Source organism: Haliotis cracherodii, unplaced genomic scaffold, assembly GCF_022045235.1.
Source record: "Haliotis cracherodii isolate W230 unplaced genomic scaffold, xgHalCrac1.p SCAF_42, whole genome shotgun sequence".
NCBI lineage: Eukaryota > Metazoa > Mollusca > Gastropoda > Lepetellida > Haliotidae > Haliotis > Haliotis cracherodii.
In genome coordinates this window covers 551,107-571,333 of record NW_027266300.1, presented here as the reverse complement: position 1 = coordinate 571,333, position 20,227 = coordinate 551,107, and the positions used below count along the sequence as shown (strand labels likewise).

General features: G+C 42.2%; 1 pseudogene; it reads right to left on the bottom strand.

Moving 5' to 3' along the window:
• Positions 1 to 1,386: 1,386 nt before the first annotated feature.
• Positions 1,387 to 9,441, bottom strand: LOC139441638 (uncharacterized; annotated as a pseudogene).
• Between the last annotated feature and the right edge of the window lie 10,786 nt (positions 9,442 to 20,227).

Sequence of the window (20,227 nt, the reverse complement as noted above, 5' to 3'; positions counted from 1 at the left end):
TGTAGACCTACTCACTATAGTATCAACTGTCATCACCACGTCTAATGTAACCCTACTCACTGTAGTATCAACTGTCATCACCACGTCTAATGTAGCCCCACTCACTGTAGAATCAACTGTCATCACCACGTCTAATGTAGCCCTGCTCACTGTAGTGTCAACTGTCATCACCATGGCTTATGTAACCCTACTCACTGTAGTGTCAGCTGTCATCACTACGTCTAATGTAGCCCCACTTACTGTAGAATCAACTGTCATCACTACGTCTAATGTAGCCCCACTTACTGTAGAATCAACTGTCATCACTGCGGCTAATGTAGCCCTGCTCACTGTAGTGTCAACTGTCATCACCATGGCTTATGTAACCCTACTCACTGTAGTGTCAGCTGTCATCACAATGGCTAATGTAGGCCTATTCACTGTAATATCAACTATCATCACGATGGCTAATGTAGGCCTATTCACTGTAATATCAACTGTCATCACCATGGCTAATGTAGACCTACTCACTGCAGTGTCAGCTGTCATCACCCTGGCTAATGTAGATCTACTGACTGTTGTATCAACTGTCATCACGACGACTTATGTAGGCCTTCTCACTGTAGTGTCAGCTGTCATCACCATGGCCAATGTAGACCTACTCACTGTAGTATCAACTGTCATCACCATGGCCAATGTAGGCCTTCTCACTGTAGTGTCAGCGGTCATCACCATGGCTAATGAAGACCTACTCACTGTAGGGTCAGCTGTCATCACCATGGCTGATGTAGACCTACTCACTGTAGTATCAACTGTCATCACCATGGCCAATGTAGGCCTTCTCACTGTAGTGTCAGCGGTCATCACCATGGCTAATGAAGACCTACTCACTGTAGGGTCAGCTGTCATCACCATGGCTAATGTAGACCTACACACTGTAGGGTCAGCTGTCATCACCATGGCTGATGTAGGCCTACTGACAGAGCAGTGGGTGTAGTGTGTGTGTATGTGACAGAAGAATGTTTGTAGTGTGTGAAAGAACAGCGTGTGTAGTGTGTTTGACAGAAGACTGGGTGTAGTGTGCATGAGTGAGTGAGGATGGTTTTACGCCGCTTTTAGCAATATACCAGCAATATCACGGCGGGGGACACCAGAAATGGGCTTCACACATTGTACCCATGTCGGGAATCGAACCCGGGTCTTCGACGTGACGAGCTAACGCTTTAACCACTAGGCTACCCGACCGCCCGTAGTGTGCATGAGAGGAGAGTTGGTGCAGTGTGTGTGACAGTGTGTGTGACAGAACAGTGGATAATGTGCTTGTGATACAAGTGCTCTTCACAAAGTACGTGAATTAAAAAGCTCATGCAAAGAGAACAGATATTTATTCGCGGTTGCTTTACGTTTTCAAGTGCAAATACAATATGTTGCAGGGCAAAAGCCTAAGGAACAATGGACCACACACCACTGGTCCATTCCTTCCCCCTTTCCCCACACACCAACGGAACGGCAACCACGACGAGGACTGGTGGTTGGTCGTGGTGTAGGAGATACTGTAGTTGTCGGTGAAGTCGTTGTCGTGGGAGACGTTGTCGGAGATGTTATTGTTGCAGATGTTGTCGTCGGAGAGGTCGGCTTGGACGTAGTTGGAGATGTTGTTTGTGAAGTTGTTGAGGAACGTGTGAGCGAGATGAAGGATGTCGGGTTCGTGCAGGTACAGTAACCAGGCGGACAGTAGCCGCGAGCACAGTGGTCCACACACCACGACATCATTCCAGCATCTAACGCCCATACGCCAACAGATCGACAACCCTTGGCTGACACAGTAGAAGGCTTGGAGGTAGACTGCGTTGTAGCAGATGTGACTGCAGATGTAGTTGTCAATGTGGAAGTCGCTGTGGTACTTTCAGTCGGTGGTGCGCCGTCAGCTGAGTCAATCCGGATATCGGCACAGTTGATGAAATGCTCCTGTCGCCCGAATCCCTTCCCAGTGCCTTCCTCGTCCGACCCCCAGTCTTTTCCTGTGACACACAACTTTCATGTGTACTAATTTACGTGGTGTATTGTCATGTGTACTAACTTACGCGGTGTATTGTCATATTTATTAACTCAAGTGGTGTTTTGCCATATGTATTAACCTACATGGTGTATTGTCATGTGTATTAACTTACGTGGTGTATTGTCATGTGTACTCACTTAAATGTACGTGGTGTATTGTCATGTGTACTCACTTACGTGGTGTATTGTCATGTGTACTCACTTACGTGGTGTTTTGCCATATGTATTAACCTACATGGTGTATTGTCATGTGTATTAACTTACGTGGTGTATTGTCATGCGTATTCACTTACGTAGTGTATTGTCATGTGTACTCACTTACGTGGTGTATTGTCATGTGTTCTCACTTACGTGGTGTATTGTCATGTGTACTAACTTACGTGGTGTATTGTCATGTGTACTCACTTACGTGGTGTATTGTCATGTGTACTCACTTACGTGGTGTATTGTCATGTGTACTCACGTGGTGTATTGTCATGTGTACTCACTTACGTGGTGTATTGTCATATGTATTAATTTACGTGGTGTATTGTCATGTGTACTCACTTACGTGGTGTATTGTCATGTGTACTCACTTACGTGGTGTATAGTCAAGTGTACTCACGTGGTGTATTGTCATGTGTACTCACTTACGTGGTGTATTGTCATATGTATTAATTTACGTGGTGTATTGTCATTTGTACTAACTTATGTTGTGTACTGTCATGTGTATTAACTTATGTTGTGTATTGTCATGTGTACTCACTTACGTGGTGTTTTGTCATGTGTACTAACTTACGTGGTGTATTGTCATGTGCACTCACTTACGTGGTGTATTGTCATGTGTACTCACTTACGTGGTGTATTGTCATGTGTACTCACTTACGTGGTGTATTGTCATGTGTACTCACTTACGTGGTGTATTGTCATGTGTATTAATTTATGATGTATACTGTCATGTGTATTGACTTACGTGGTGTATTGTCATATGTACTAACTTACGTAGTGTATTGTCATGTGTACTCACTTACGTAGTGTATTGTCATGTGTACTCACTTACGTAGTGTATTGTCATGTGTATTAACGTATGTGGTGTATTGTCATGTGTATTAACTTATGTTGTGTATTGTCATGTGTACTCACTTACGTGGTGTATTGTCATTTTGAGTGAAGTTTAAATTTAAACGAAGTATGGATTTAAGTGAAGTTTAGATTTAAGTGAAGAAGTTTAGATTTAAGTGCAGAAGTTAAGATTTAAGTGAAGAAGTTTAGATTTAGGTGAAGAAGTTTAGATTGAAGTGTTCAGAAAGTATAACCTTAGTCTCGCGTGGTCTTGGTAGAATTCGAATTGTTTGAAAAGTTTATTATCGTCGTTTCCCCTGTTAAGTTTACAGCCGCCCGGTTACGTGGTGTAGTGTCATGTGTACTAAGGTGGTGTAGTGTCATGTGTACTAAGGTGGTGTATTATCATGAGTACTAAGGTGGTGTAGTGTCATGTGTACTAAGGTGGTGTAGTGTCATGTGTACTAAGGTGGTGTAGTGTCATCAGTACTAAGATGGTGTAGTGTCATGTGTACTAAGATGGTGTATTGTCATGTGTACTAAGGTGGTGTAGTGTCATGTGTACTAAGGTGGTGTAGTGTCATGTGTACTAAGGTGGTGTAGTGTCATGAGTACTAAGGTGGTGTAGTGTCATGTGTACTAAGGTGGTGTAGTGTCATGAGTGCTAAGAAGATGTAATGTCATGTGTGCTAATTTATATGGTCGGTACACATGTTTATTAACTAATCTTAACTTTGTTAGATTCACATATGTTAATGCATGTTGTTTTCTCAAGCTGGACACAATATATACCATTATTGACTTTTCCGCTAAAAGTAACCATGGTTACACGTACCTGTTCTGTAGTCCCACTGCAGCACACACCGGCGACACGTGACGTCATGCGGTAAGGTGGCTTTGAACCGGTACGTCTTACTTTCATCACCGATGTAGTACCGCAATGCAGCGCCAGATGGCGTCCCGAGCGTCAGAACGTGCTTGTTAAGACAGATCTGTAGAGGCTCCTTAGACAAGCTGCTGTCTTCACATAGCCGCAGTACAAAATAGCCAAGATGATTGGCCGTTATCACCACGTCGATGTCGATGACGTCACCTTGTCTGTAAACTCGGCCGATGACTCCATTGTCGTACCGGCCGCCGTCATCGTTTGCCAGGGGCCCCTGATAGGGGTCGCCACACGTCCCACACCGTCCGCCATTGTTGCTCCATAGATTCTGAAACACGAGTAAAACCTCGACGGCTTTAGGTCTCTGCAGCGACACACAATGATGAATAACGGAGGATTCAGCCGGGGAAGATACATCCTGTATAAGATAGAGCCTGCCGTTACGTACTAGATAGAGCCTGTATAAGATAGAGCCTGCCGTTACGTACTAGATAGAGCCTGTATAAGATAGAGCCTGCCGTTACGTACTAGATAGAGCCTGTATAAGATAGAGCCTGCCGTTACGTACTAGATAGAGCCTGTATAAGATAGAGCCTGCCGTTACGTACTAGATAGAGCCTGTATAAGATAGAGCCTGCTGTTACGTACTAGATAGAGCCTGTATAAGATAGAGCCTGCCGTTACGTACTAGATAGAGCCTGTATAAGATAGAGCCTGCCGTTACGTACTAGATAGAGCTTGTATAAGATAGAGCCTGCTGTTACGTACTAGATAGAGCCTGTATAAGATAGAGCCTGCCGTTACGTACTAGATAGAGCCTGTATAAGATAGAGCCTGCCGTTACGTACTAGATAGAGCCTGTATAACATAGAGCCTGCCGTTACGTACTAGATAGAGCTTGTATAAGATAGAGCCTGCCGTTACGTACTAGATAGAGCCTGTATAAGATAGAGCCGGTCATTACGTGCTGGATAGAGCCTGTATAAGATAGAGCCGGCGGTTACGTACTAGATAGAGCCTGTATAAGATAGAGCCGGTCATTACGTGCTGGATAGAACTTGTATATGATGGAGCCGGCGGTTACGTACAAGATAGAGCCTGTATAACATAGAGCCGGCCGTTACGTGCTGGATAGAACTTGTATATGATGGAGCCGGCGGTTACGTACTAGATAGAGCCTGTATAACATAGAGCCGGCCGTTACGTACTAGATAGAGCCTGTATAACATAGAGCCGGCCGTTATGTACTAGATAGAGCCTGTATAACATAGAGCCGGCCGTTACGTACTAGATAGAGCCTGTATAACATAGAGCCGGCCGTTATGTACTAGATAGAGCCTGTATAACATAGAGCCGGCCGTTACGTACTAGATAGAGCCTGTATAACATAGAGCCGGCCGTTATGTACTAGATAGAGCCTGTATAACATAGAGCCGGCCGTTACGTACTAGGTAGACCCTGTATAACATAGAGCTGGCCGTTATGTACTAGATAGAGCCTGTATCTCATAGAGCCTGCTATTGCGTACTGGATAGAGCCTGTATAAGACAGATCCAGTGTAAGATGCGTGTGTGTTCAACATGATGTGGAGATCGTGTATATGTGTGTGTGCGAGTGTGTCTGCGTGTGTAATTATGTATGTGCGAGTAATTATACATAATTGCGGGTATGTGCGATTGTGTGCGAGTGTGTCTGAATGTATGCGTGAGTGTGCGATTATGTGCGAGTGTATGCGAGTGTGTGTGTAAGCGAGTGTTTACCTGCGTGTGTGTTTGTGTGTGTTCAACATGATGTGGAGATGATATATGTATGTGTGTGTGCGACTATGTGTGTCTGTGTGTGTGTGTGTGTGCGCGCGCGTTTGTGTGTTTGTGCGAGTGAGTCCAAGTATGCGCGGGTGTGTGTGCGAGTGTTTGCCTTTGTGTATGTTTGTGTGCAAGTGTGTGAGTGCTAGTGTGCGCGGGTGTGTGTGCGAGTGTTTGCCTTTGTGTATGTGTGTGTGCAAGTGTGTGTGTGCGAGTGTGCGCGGGTGTGTGTGCGAGTGTTTTCCTTTGTGTAATGTTCGTGTGCAAGTGTGTGTGTGCAAGTGTCTGCGAAAGTGTGTCTGTGTATGTTCAACATGATGTGGAGATCATACATGCATTTATGTGTATGTGTGTGTGTTTGTGTGTGTGTGCACGTGTGTGTTAGTGCGAGTGTGTGTATGTGTGTGTGCGAGTGTGCGCGTGTGTGTGTTCGAGCGTGTGCGTGTGTGTATGCGTGTGTGTGCGAGTATGTGCGTGTGCGTGTGTGTGTGTGTTTGTGTGTGTGCGCGCGTGCGCGCGCAAGTATGTGCGTGTGTGTGTGCAAGTGTGTGTGTTTCTAAATCCGAAATCGTAATGGATTCGACGTTCGATGTTTTCCGAATTATTTTCTGAAAACGACGGCAACGTGGAGCGATATCACACAAAAATAACAGCATAATACTGTTATTGGTCTATCATTGCATGAAGGACAATTTAGAATATTAAAGATGTTTTTTAAACTTTGAACCCCAATCCCCAGTCTTCAGAACGGTACACGACTGGATAGATGTAGGGCCTATGTGATTTTGTATCTAATACAAACTTGAACCAAAAATAGTTGGTGATTTTGTACCCAAGAAATTTAAATTATATTTCTATGATTATATCTATTTTTTCATGTTTATTGCAAACAATAAGCAAAACATGATAAACTTTTCGTAAAGTTCATAATATGGCTAACTGTACGTGGTCCTTGAGTGAAGTCAGTCCACATTGGCACAACTCAAATTGATTGTTTGGTTTTGATGGGAAAATGACATCTTGTCACTAAAGAAGAGGCCAGTTAAATGTGTTAAACCTTTGTGCATTTTATTGTTTTTATAAGAAAGTGGTAATAAAGTAACTGTTTGATACTAAAAGTAATGTGTATCTTTGGAACTAATACAAACAATATCTTGGTACTAAATCACATACCGGTTTGGGTTCAAACTCACAAGACATTTTAGGTAGAAAAATCACTACATTTCAACTTGATTTCGTGGAACGATGGAATAAAACAAGATTTTTCGTAAGAAGAATTCTTTTTCAAATTTTAAAACGAGTAACTAAGTAGGTAGAAGGCGCATATTTTGTTCTAAAAGTAGATACAAAAATATTGACACCTCAGAAATGAGGGCTTTTAAAGTTATAATTCTATCTAACTTGTCAGGAGGATTGACGTTAGTCTGTCAAAGAGAAAAAACTTCTGAATGTTTACAAAAAAATTCTTTAACGGATACCTGGTACGCTCAGTAACAAGTATGACCACTGTGAGCACTACCGCACGTCCAGCCTCGCCGCCTCATTGATGTTGTCAGCCGCCTGATGAAGTAATCGGGAATCCGATTCCACTCAATTCTTAAAGCGTCGGCAAGTTGTTTCGGGTTTGCTTGTCACGGATATGACGCTTCAGGTGATCCCACACGTGTTCAACTGGGGTCAAGTCAGGTGCGAGTGCTTGTCACGGATCTGACGCTTCAGGTGATCCCGCACGTGTTCAACTGGGGTCAAGTCAGGTGCGAGTGCTAGTCACGGATCTGACGCTTCAGGTGATCCCGCACGTGTTCAACTGGGGTCAAGTCAGGTGCGAGTGCTTGTCACGGATCTGACGCTTCAGGTGATCCCGCACGTGTTCAAATGGGGTCAAGTCAGGTGCGAGTGCTTGTCACGGATCTGACGCTTCAGGTGATCCCGCACGTGTTCAAATGGGATCAAGTCAGGTGCGAGTGCTTGTCACGGATCTGACGCTTCAGGTGATCCCACACGTGTTCAACTGGGGTCAAGTCAGGTGCGAGTGCTGGTCACGGATCTGACGCTTCAGGTGATCCCGCACGTGTTCCACTGGGGTCAAGTCAGGTGCGAGTGCTGGTCACGGATCTGACGCTTCAGGTGATCCTACACGTGTTCAACTGGGGTCAAGTCAGGTGCGAGTGCTGGACACGGAAGAACGTTGACCATGTTCGTTTTCAAGAAGTCCTGGACGAGCCTTGCAGTGTGTGGTCTAGCGTTGCAATGCTGCGGGAGTGTTCCCTGTTGCTGCTAGCGACGGAATGGAAGCACCATGCGTTGAAGAGCATCATCTCTGTATTGATGGCCATTGAGGTTGCCAAGTATGATGACAAGTCTCGTCCGTTGGTTGCCACAGATTCCTGGGAAATAATTGCAGTCTTCGACGTCGATGTCAATGCTATTCCACGGAAGGGACGGCAAGCTCTAATACGTGCTTCACCTCGACGTCGTTGCTGACGTTACCGTCGCCGTGACGAACCTGTTGCGCAGACGGTATGTGCGCAAGTGCCGATGTTCATGTTGCGTTGTCACTCGTGGTCTGCACGATCTTGGCCTGTCTTGTGTCCTGCCAATCTGTCTGAAGCGTTGAAACAATCTGACAGTACAGTTTCGGTTTCTTGTAATCTGGGTGTGGTCGGCTCCCATCTGACCCATACCTATGGCTCTCTCAATGTTCGGCAGTCTTTGGTGGGTATTTTATTACAGGTGATGTCGCCTTTTTATACAAATTCAGCACGTGCAATTTTACGAATACTTGGAAAAGCTTTTGGGTGACTTTTGGCCACTACACGTGCATCTTTACGGTCGACGCGTTGCGTTTTGAAGATTATATTTGCAGTTCCTCGGCAACTCTTTTAAGACTTATAACAGTTTGCTCACTTTAATAATATTTTGGGAAAAAATCAATCTAAAAGTGTAGGTTTTCTTTAGTTATGTGTAGTTTTCTACTAGGAATATATGTGGAACATATCTCTTTAATTGGTCCTTGTTGAATAAAGCACCGACTGTTTGAAATCGTCCACCCTCTTTACAACGCCTATTAATACCATGTAAGTAAAATTTATTAATGTTATTCTCACCCACAAACATCGAAATATACAAAGTTTGCATCGAAAATGATTGTAAAATTATTTTTGAAGTTTCAAACAAAGAACTCGTCAGCTCAACTAAAACGTATGAACCAAAAACTTTTAAACTAATATATGAAGTATTAGAACGCACTAATATTCTGACAGCGTCGCTATATGGCTGAAATAATGCTGATGCTACTTTAAATTTTAACTCAGTCACTTATATATTGACTTGTTTTTTCTTCTCCCCTTACAAATACATGCATAAAAAATCAAACAGAAAAACATGAATTAATATAACTAATGTTAAAGAGTAGAAATTATATTGAACGATTAAATCATTCATGAAACATAAAACAAATCAGGCTGTAATCGTCACATACCCCCAAACCGCCGCAGTTTAGTTCGTTATCCTTCTTATTGATCGGGGCGGAGAACCCCGCCCTCCACAAGCTGGACCGTCCAGGGGGGGGTTTATCAGATAGCCGTGACCTCTGACCTCTGGGACAGAGGCGAGAATAAGTAGCAGACATGGAAGATTAACACCAAAGTAGTGACTTTCCATTGTTAACATTAATTCCAGTCTCGGTCGACGATAGCACTCAAGGTGTGTAGTCGCCTTGTCGCTCGTCACGACGGTGGAGTAACCAAGAGCGAATGCCGTGTTCGGGCTGTTAAAGCCTTGATACACATGGGTGATAACATTATCGTAGAGTTATATCAGGTTTTTTAGGGTTTTTTCGGTGCTTGATCAGTGGGGTGTGGCAATGAAATATTGCCAGGCCCGGTGTCGGGGTCGGAGGAGTCTGTCTCAGGGGCATCACCACATCCCAAACTACTTTGTTGAACCTGGGGACATTTTGTAAAAACTTTATGTTTTTTGCGATAGGTTTTTATCTGAAACGTAACACATAACAGTGCCCATTATGTCTGCAGAATATGTGATGGAATACATTCAGTCGGTGATGATTCTAATTGATTGGATTGATAAATAGAAACTCAATGCTTGAGATGAATTACAAAGTACTGTCACTACATGAAAAATAAATACATTTAAACTGTCATTACTGTCACTGATGGACAGTAAATTAAGTAACTACATTATTACGGATTCCATTTAAGATTAGTTGAGAACATTTAAAGGAATTGATTATCAATCAACGAATCGATATAAAAACTGAAAGTAGATCGCCAGACAGGGGTCCTTATGCGGCTTATATTTCCTGTAGAAATGTCTACAGTTGTTTTTTTATTTAGAAAATTTAACCCCGTTTTTAAGAAACCATTTATGAAATTTATTGAAACAAATTTTAACTGCACGTTTTACGGCGACATGGATCCTTAAAATCATCCATGACAAGTGATCCAGCTAGTGAATCACGTAAAGCCTTTGAAAGACTATTAATGTTTATACTAAATAGAGTGACAGACAAAATACTGCCTTGTGGGACACCCTGATCCTGATTGTACTGGTTAGACTTGAAGTTGTACATGTACTGGTTAGACTTGAAGCTGTACATGTACTGGTTAGACCTGAAGTTGTACATGTACTGGTTAGACTTGAAGTTGTACATGTACTGGTTAGACTTGAAGCTGTACATGTACTGGTTAGACTTGAAGTTGTACATGTACTGGTTAGACTTGAAGTTGTACATGTACTGGTTAGACTTGAAGCTGTACATGTACTGGTTAGACTTGAAGCTGTACATGTACTGGTTAGACCTGAAGTTGTACATGTACTGGTTAGACTTGAAGCTGTACATGTACTGGTTAGACTTGAAGTTGTACATGTACTGGTTAGACTTGAAGCTGTACATGTATGTTAAAACAGTGAAATGAGGTGAACGAACTCTCAAACCCAAATCCTGTAAATCCTGTGAAATGCCGTTGATTGTTTATTCTACCATGAATTTGGAATTTACTCGATTCTGATTGGTCAATCAGAGGCTATTAAATCACAATAATCCCCTCTGATTGTAACAGCTGGTTTGACGGCCGCATCACCGCGGAAGCTAACATTCATAGTATAGTACAATTTTCAGTCATTGTCGGTATACATATTTAAATAATTATATCTACAATTACAGGTTACAAAATGCACAGATGCGGTTACTACAATATTCAAAGGATCTGTGGCAATACATTTCGAGCAGAAAAACACGACAGAAATCAACAACGGGAATGTATTTACATTTTGGAGACAACAGAGAGCTTGGAATTTTGGCGCTTTTCTATATACGACTGTGATGTCATATCTTTTGCGTCACAATGTTCGATATGACGTCATAATGGTGACGCGCGATGTGGTGCGAAAGCCTTGCAAATCTTGCTTTGTTTTCTTTAGGGATACCCACCTCATGTTAGCTTACCAAGTTGCCGTGCTAATATGATTTCAATGCCTTGTCATATGTTCGAGTGAAGTATTACGGTGCAAACAAACTGCTTGAGTACATTCAGCATCATAATTTGTTCAGCGATTCCGTAATTCAGATCGTTAACCCACTCAAAACACTGAACTATCCCGTGCCGCTTCACTCAGTATATTTGCTAACACCAAAGAGTTCGCATTTTATTTTGTCATGGTAGAATGGAGATAAACATACTGTGTTTTGAATGTAGAGCTAGGTTACCTGTAGATTTAACCGCGCTAAATTTAACATTTGAAACCACACGCTACACGTTCGGTTCCAAATTCAATTTAGCGGGGTTAAATCTACAGGTAACCTAGCTCTACATTGAAAACACAGAATGTTTATCTCCTAACTATAGCATTTTTTACAAGTGATTCAAAGCGTACTAATTTGTTATAGTACTTATATTTTCCGGAAACAACATTGAATGTAAGTTATAAGATTGCTGAGTTTCAAATATCATTCTAATATAATATTTACCATTCGTTCCCTAGCTTTACAAACACCACGTGTTACAAATTAAGGGCGATAATTTGAGGAATCTGCATGATATCAGCCTTTTTTGGTATGGGGACTACAATGGCATTATGCAACGAAGGAGGAAAATTCCCTGACGCCCACATTTTGTCAAATATATCTGAAAGTGTCTCAAGACACGATTCAGGAAAATGTTTTAATAACTGATGGTGGATACTGTCATCGCCTGCAGCAGTATGATGAACATGCTCAAGAATGGTATGTAACTCATGTAATGAAAATGCTTCATTGAAATCTTCTCCGTTATGTTAATAAATTACGTTTAAATCATTAACATTTTCTGAAAATGTCAGTTTTTATTTTTTTAGCAAATAATATTGTTTTATACAAAGAGCATTTGGCCTTAGTAAAATTCCACCGTGATGAAGGTGGGTCCTCATCCGGTGTTACAGTTTTTAGGACAGTAGGGTGAACTGATGCTGTCTGACAGTGAACTGTTGCTGTCTGACAGTGAACTGATGCTGTCTGACACTGAACTGTTGCTGTCTGACAGTGAACTGTTGCTGTCTGACAGTGAACTGATGCTGTCTGACACTGAACTGATGCTGTCTGACAGTGAACTGTTGCTGTCTGACAGTGAACTGTTGCTGTCTGACAGTGAACTGATGCTGTCTGACACAGAACTGATGCTGTCTGACAGTGAACTGATGCTGTCTGACACTGAACTGGTGCTGTCTGACACAGAACTGATGCTGTCTGACACTGAACTGATGCTGTCTGACACTGAACTGATGCTGTCTGACACAGAACTGATGCTGTATAAATCGGTTAAGCTGTCCTAACTCAAGAAGCGTAAGAATGTCCTGTTATGTTTATAAATGCGACTAGTTTTCCTTGTTTCCGGTGCAGCTGAACTTTTGCTCATATTTATTTTTTTGCTCAATGGATTAAAACTTATAGTCACTGCATGTAACTTTGTTTTCAATAACAGAAACCTCATTTGGTGTGTTTCCTATTTCCCATGACATATCTGTCTGACACTGAACTGTTGCTGTCTGACACTGAACTGATGTTCAGTGTCAGACAGCATCAGTTCACTGTCATATCTGTCTGACACTGAACTGTTGCTGTCTGACACTGAACTGATGCTGTCTGACAGTGAACTGATGCTGTCTGATACTGAACTGATGCTGTCTGACACTGAACTGATGCTGTCTGACACAGAACTGATGCTGTATAAATCGGTTAAGCTGTCCTAACTCAAGAAGCGTAAGAATGTCCTGTTATGTTTATAAATGCGACTAGTTTTCCTTGTTTCCGGTGCAGCTGAACTTTTGCTCATATTTATTTTTTTGTTCAATGGATTAAAACTTATAGTCACTGCATGTAACTTTGTTTTCAATAACAGAAACCTCATTTGGTGTGTTTCCTATTTCCCATGACATATCTGTCTGACACTGAACTGTTGCTGTCTGACACTGAACTGATGTTCAGTGTCAGACAGCATCAGTTCACTGTCATATCTGTCTGACACTGAACTGTTGCTGTCTGACAGTGAACTGATGCTGTCTGACACTGAACTGATGCTGTCTGACACTGAACTGATGCTGTCTGACACAGAACTGATGCTGTATAAATCGGTTAAGCTGTCCTAACTCAAGAAGCGAAAGAATGTCCTGTTATGTTTATAAATGCGACTAGTTTTCCTTGTTTCCGGTGCAGCTGAACTTTTGCTCATATTTATTTTTTTGTTCAATGGATTAAAACTTATAGTCACTGCAGTCAGCTTATGATAACATATGATCGCCTTGTCAGTTGGAGCATTTCATAGGTTTTGTACATGTACTTCCATCATGAAGAATTTCACCACATCTGAAGCAAGTAGCCTTACTTACCTGCACAGGAACTTACCATGTCCAAAGTTCAGGCATTTGAAACAGCGAGTAGGTCGTGGAATGCAGAGGTCAGCAGGCATAGAGAAACAACCAACTTAATTTGAACTTAGTACTGTAGTACTGTAATATTGTAGTACTGTAGTATCAAAAGTCAGACGATATCTGTTTGGTGGAAGCACACGACCATCTTTACGATATGTGAATGGTTTGGCTTCAGTCAAACCTTGACTGTGATGTTTCGATACAATTTCATCAAATTTCACCAGCTAGACTGCGGTCACGGTCCTAGAGGTAGGCCCTTGTTAAAAATCAAAAGAGCTCCAGATCGCAATTTCTTTACATCCTTCAGCTCACAAGCTTTACCCTGGAGTCCTTTTACCAAAAGAAATGGCGAAGAAAGGGCTAGAGCACGGTCACACTACTGGTGGTTGTGCACAATACTACCCAATACTTGAAAATACTCAGCAATAAGTTAGGTTCAAACACTGGTTGATGACAGTTACATCGATTGTGAAAGGAATTAAGTGTCACACTGGGGGGAAATTATTTTACGGTACTTTAACCTCCTGAGCAGAGCCTTCTATATTCTTTGTTGATCAAAGCATCACACCAAACTTAAAAGCAAGCAAGTAGTTCTTAACATATATCTTTAAAATTTATGATACAGACCAATTTCTTTCAAGTACCTTAAGTTTAGATGCCTGTTTATACGGGTAAAGATATCTTTCAGATTTATTGTTTGATAAAGCGATTCCCTTGCGACTGCAAAGTCTACACAGTTAAGCAATATATGCACAAGGGATACACTTATGACGTTCGTCCTCATTTGTTGTAGAGGTGGTCGGGTAGCCTAGAAGACCCGGGTTTGATTCCCGACATGGGTACAATGTGTGAAGCACATTTCTGGTATCCCCCTTCGTGATATTGCTGGAATATTGCTAAAAGCGGTGTTAAACCATACTCACTCATTTGTTTTAAGGAGATATTCGTGGGTAAACCGACTGTGACTGTAGGTACGACCGATTTTTTTTTAAATTCATGAAATGTATTGATTCCTACCTGTGTGCCCCGCCTGTTTTTGATGAGACCCCGGGTATAACTGTCCGGGATAAGGGGAGGAGATAACGGTTTGCCACGAGCTGCTTCAACTGCAGCATGGGTTTTGAGTATCCAGCTCAAGACGACATCACACTGGCCAGTGAAAAGATCATTGAACAGTTCTAAAATGTCGAGGATCATAGGATGATTGGATGAGACATTTTAAGTGCCTGACGGCAAGATAAGAATCTGAGAAAATGATGACATTTTTAGATTGATTTTGTTGATTGATATAGGTCAAAGTTGTTTAGAAAGCCTTGGCCTCAGCAGTGAAGATTGAACTATTACTTTGGGATTCTTGAGGAGACAGTTCTAGATGTATTGATTGTGGCACTTGCAACTTTGCCACCATCCTTGGACCCGTCTGTAAGATGGATTTTTTGGATATTTTGTTCGTAAATGGTCGTATGCTTGTTGATATAGCGATCGATTTGTTTTAGACCTTCTTAACTGGGTTAGAGCGAGTTCTACCTCTACCTGTACCATCTGCCGGGGAGAAGATAGAGGTCGGTAAGATGATGTAATATTTAGATCTATTTTAGCTGTAGTGACGTGTCTACTCCCTTGATAGGAGTACCATCTAAAATAAATCTGGATCCTTGTGAGGTTTATATTTTCGATAAAAGTGAATACAGTTTGTTTTGGAGTAAGAAAACTTGAAGCCATATTTTCATTGGTCCATTTTTGAATGTTGTTAAGACCTAGTTGTATAAACTGTTTTCTATTGTATGCATATTCATACCACGCCAAAAATGTTGAAATCATCCACAAACAGTGAACCATCAACACTATTGTTTAATACGTTGGTGCGCTAAACAGATAGGATGTTGCCTTGGGGGACGGTCTGATCTTGATCGAAATTATCTGACAGGGTGGAGCTCTGAATGTTGCCAGCTCCTGCTGCAGTGTCAGGAGCTTACCCTAGGGCAGTATGTACATTCATGGAGTAAAAACGTGTCATGACAGTCCTCACCAATATCATATTTAAAATTGACGTTTTACTTTTCCTGCTGTTTTTGTAACATCTGAAAGTGAGGATTATAGTTGGAAGATGAGGAATGGTTTGCCAAAGTTTTACCAATCTTGTTGACAAATTCATATTTAGTTGTTGATAGTGTATTGCCATCTTTGAGATGGTGAACTCCAGATTTTGAACCTTTGTCCTTAATGTTCTCAAAGTTACTGTCGAACCCATGCTACAGACGGACAGACGTCACCAAATGAAATTCGCAATAACTGTTTAACGAGTAGGCTTTGCGTATCATTTAAATTACGAGTGAAATGCATTAATGCTCAGCTTGCAAAATATCAAAACTTTCAGGAGTTTATTTACCTCAAAAAGTAAACACGTTGAGTTAAGAAAGGGTCGGCCAAATGTCTCGGCACATAACTGCCAGAAACGGCGGCCATCGTTGACTTTTACCACCTCACGTTGAGCGGCAAGCAAACCGATATTTACTTTATAATTTTATCAAGTTTCACATTCGATCATAATTTTTTGTTACATGATGAAAAGAAAACACTCCAGGTCTTTAATTTTGAAAAATTAGCAACTTTCGGTATAATTAATTATAAACCCAAACAATCTGAATCGTAACATCATCGATTGAATGAAAGATGTAATGTCATGGCAACGGGGTAAAACAAACAACTCCACGTGCATCGTGATCCCGTTATACTATTACAATCCGTTTTATATATCTAAATTAATTTTCTAGAACTAATTACACGGATGTATGAATCTTTATAAAAAAAATATCTCATTTTTATCGAGTTGGCAAATGATTTCTTGTGATAAACTTTTCGAACATGCTGTTGACAAAGTCAGCAAACACAGGGAATAATGAAAATTTTTGGATGATACGCAAAATCAGAACTGATATATATTCTAGGTAAACCATTCAATTGCAAAATAATGCAGATTACTAAACAGAATCAAATTACTGGCAATTTTATCTGTATCTGTCCTTGCTGATGCCGGAAACAGGCACTGAATGACGTCACACATAAAGGCAAAATACACTGAATTTGGTGAGCTATTGTCACGAAAATACTGGAATAGATGCAATCTTCAGAACGGATGAGGCTAGGCACACGGCGACCGGATGAGTGTAGGGCCTATGTGAATTTGTACCCCAAACAAAATTGTACCCAAAATACATGGTGATTTTCTCCCCAAGAAAACTAAATTAAAATCTATATAATTACATTTATTTTTTCATGTTTATTGCAAACAATGAGCAGAACATTATGACAAAACATTTCAAATTCATAATATGGCTAAAGTCCACATTGGCAAGATTCAAGTCCACATTGGCAAGATTCAAATTTATTTTTTGGTTTGGATATGAAAGTATATCACTATATGATATCATTTAAGAAGAGGCCAGTGAAATTGGTAAACCTTAAGTTAATTCTATTGTTTGATAGGAAAGTGATAATAAATTAACTTCTTGATACTAAAAGTAATGTGTATCTTTGAAACTAATACAAAATTATTCGTGGAACAAAATCACATACCGGTTTGGGTACCAGCTCACAAGAATTTTAAGGTATAAAAATCACATTTCATCTGGATTTCGTAGAACGATTGGATATAAAGATTCTCAGTATAATTCTTTTTCACAATTTAAAACGAGTATTTGTTCACACAATCAAACAGGTAGACGACTTATGTTTTGTCCTAAAAGTGGAAAAACCTCTGAAATGAGGGGTTTTATAGTTATAAATTTATCTAACTTGTCAGATGGTTTGTCGTTGGTCTATCAATGAACGAAAAAAATTAAAAGATCATTTATGACGTTGAAAATTTCAAGCACTTAACCAAAGAGTATTCAAGGAATGACAAATATGTTGTTTTTTAATTGCAAAATACGACGTTTTGAGCAATTCGTGTTCTTAGAGAGGCAAGGGCACTTATACACAACAACTGAAGAACGTGTCACCCACCAACTGAGGTAAGTGTGAAACACCAACTGAACGACCTGTGACACACCAACTGAAGAACGTGTGACACTCCAACTGACGTAAGTGTGACACACCAACTGAACGACGTGTGACACACCAACTGAGGTAAGTGTGACACACCAACTGAACGACGTGTGACACACCAACTGAGGTAAGTGTGACACACCAACTGAAGAACGTGTGACACACCAACTGAGATAAATGTGACACCAACTGAAGAACGTGTGACACACCAACTGAGGTAAGTGTGACACACCAACTGAAGAACGTGTGACACACCAACTGAGATAAATGTGACACCAACTGAAGAACATGTCACACACCAACTGAGGTTAGTGTGACACACCAACTGAAGGACGTGTGACACACCAACTGACGTAAGTGTGACACACCAACTGAAGAACGTGTGACACTCCAACTGGCGTAAGTGTGACACACCAACTGAGGTAAGTGTGACACACCAACTGAAGAACGTGTGACACACCAACTGAGGTAAATGTGACACCAACTGAAGAACGTGTGACACACCAACTGAGGTAGTGTGACACACCAACTGAAGAACGTGTGACACACCAACTGAGGTAAGTGTGACACACCAACTGAAGAACGTGTGACACACCAACTGAGGTAGTGTGACACACCAACTGAAGAACGTGTGACACACCAACTGAGGCAAATGTGACACCAACTGAAGAACGTGTGACACACCAACTGAGGTAAGTGTGACACACCAACTGTAGAACGTGTCACACACCAACTGGGGTAAGTGTGATACTGGGATTGCATACAAGAAAAAAACAGATTTGTACGGAAGCGTAGTAGGGCCACAGTGAAACTTGTTTTGTCTAAGTATCTCCTACGTAGGACTTACTAACTCCTACGTAGGAGATATTAATTCTAGGCCATGCTAAGTCCTACGTAGAAGATACCAAGTCCTACGTAGAAGATACTAAGTATTACGTAGGAGATACTTAGACAAAAAAACAATTTCACCGTGGCCCCACTACGCTTCCTTAGGTTTGCAGCAGCACAGTGTGTGGCTTGTGTCTACTGGGCAGTGTGTGGCTGGTGTCTACTGGGCAGTGTGTGGCTTGTGTCTACTGGGCAGTGTGTGGCTTGTGTCTGCTGGGCAGTGTGTGGCTTGTGTCTACTGGGCAGTGTGTGGCTGGTGTCTACTGGGCAGTGTGTGGCTTGTGTCTACTGGGCAGTGTGTGGCTGGTGTCTACTGGGCAGTGTGTGGCTGGCGTCTACTGAGCAGTGTGTGGCTGGTGTCTACTGGGCAGTGTGTGGCTGGTGTCTACTGGGCAGTGTGTGGCTGGCGTCTACTGAGCAGTGTGTGGCTGGTGTCTACTGGGCAGTGTGTGGCTTGTGTCTACTGGGCAGTGTGTGGCTTGTGTCTACTGGGCAGTGTGTGGCTTGTGTCTACTGGGCAGTGTGTGGCTGTGCCTACTGGGCAATGTTTGGCTAGTGTCTACTGGGCAGTGTGTGGCTGGTGTATACTGGGCAGTGCGCGGCTAGTGTCTACTGGGCAGTGTGTGGCTGGTGTCTACATGGCAGTGTGTGGCTAGTGTCTACTGGGCAGTGTGTGGCTGGTGTCTACTGGGTAGTGTGTGGCTTGTGTCTACTGGGCAGTGTGTGGCTGTGCCTACTGGGCAATGTTTGGCTAGTGTCTACTGGGCAGTGTGTGGCTGGTGTATACTGGGCAGTGCGCGGCTAGTGTCTACTGGGCAGTGTGTGGCTAGTGTCTACTGGGCAGTGTGTGGCTGGTGTCTACTGGGAAGTGTGTGGCTTGTGTCTACTGGGCAGTGTGTGGCTGGTGTCTACTGGGCAGTGTGTGGCTTGTGTCTGCTGGGCAGTGTGTGGCTGGTGTCTACATGGCAGTGTGTGACTAGTGTCTACTGGGCAGTGTGTGGCTGGTGTCTACTGGGTAGTGTGTGGCTTGTGTCTACTGGGTAGTGTGTGGTTGGCGTCTACTGTAATGTTTTTGTTCAGATTCTATATGTATTATCTTAGAGGAAGTGTTTTACAATGCTAATACCGGAATTCTTTCTTCAAACCCCGGAAAGTATTCTTCATCTTCAACTTTTACGATCGTATCAAGGAACGCCAAGAGCTAAAACAAGTTCTTCATAGAGCCTTGCTTCAGGCATTGATTGACATCACCTGCCACAAGTACATCAATAGCCACTCACTGATGGGGGCCACTCTTCCAGGTTGACTGGCCCCAACCAGGCATGTGTTTGATGGTTGATACAACTGTATACGACTTGATGGTATCTTCACAATGTTAACACATCCCGTCTCCAGGTGGCTGTTGTCAGTCTTGCCGTGTGACCTCGGGCGTTGTCTTGTTGGAAAATGACGTTCGCTTGCTGCATAATGAGAAGGACGTGTGGCCGAAAAATCTCATCCGTGTAACGTTGTGCCGTTAAATTCCCCACATCACACCACCGCCAAATATGTCCACTTCCTGTATGCAACGCTCCCCGCGACACCTGTAAACACCATACGC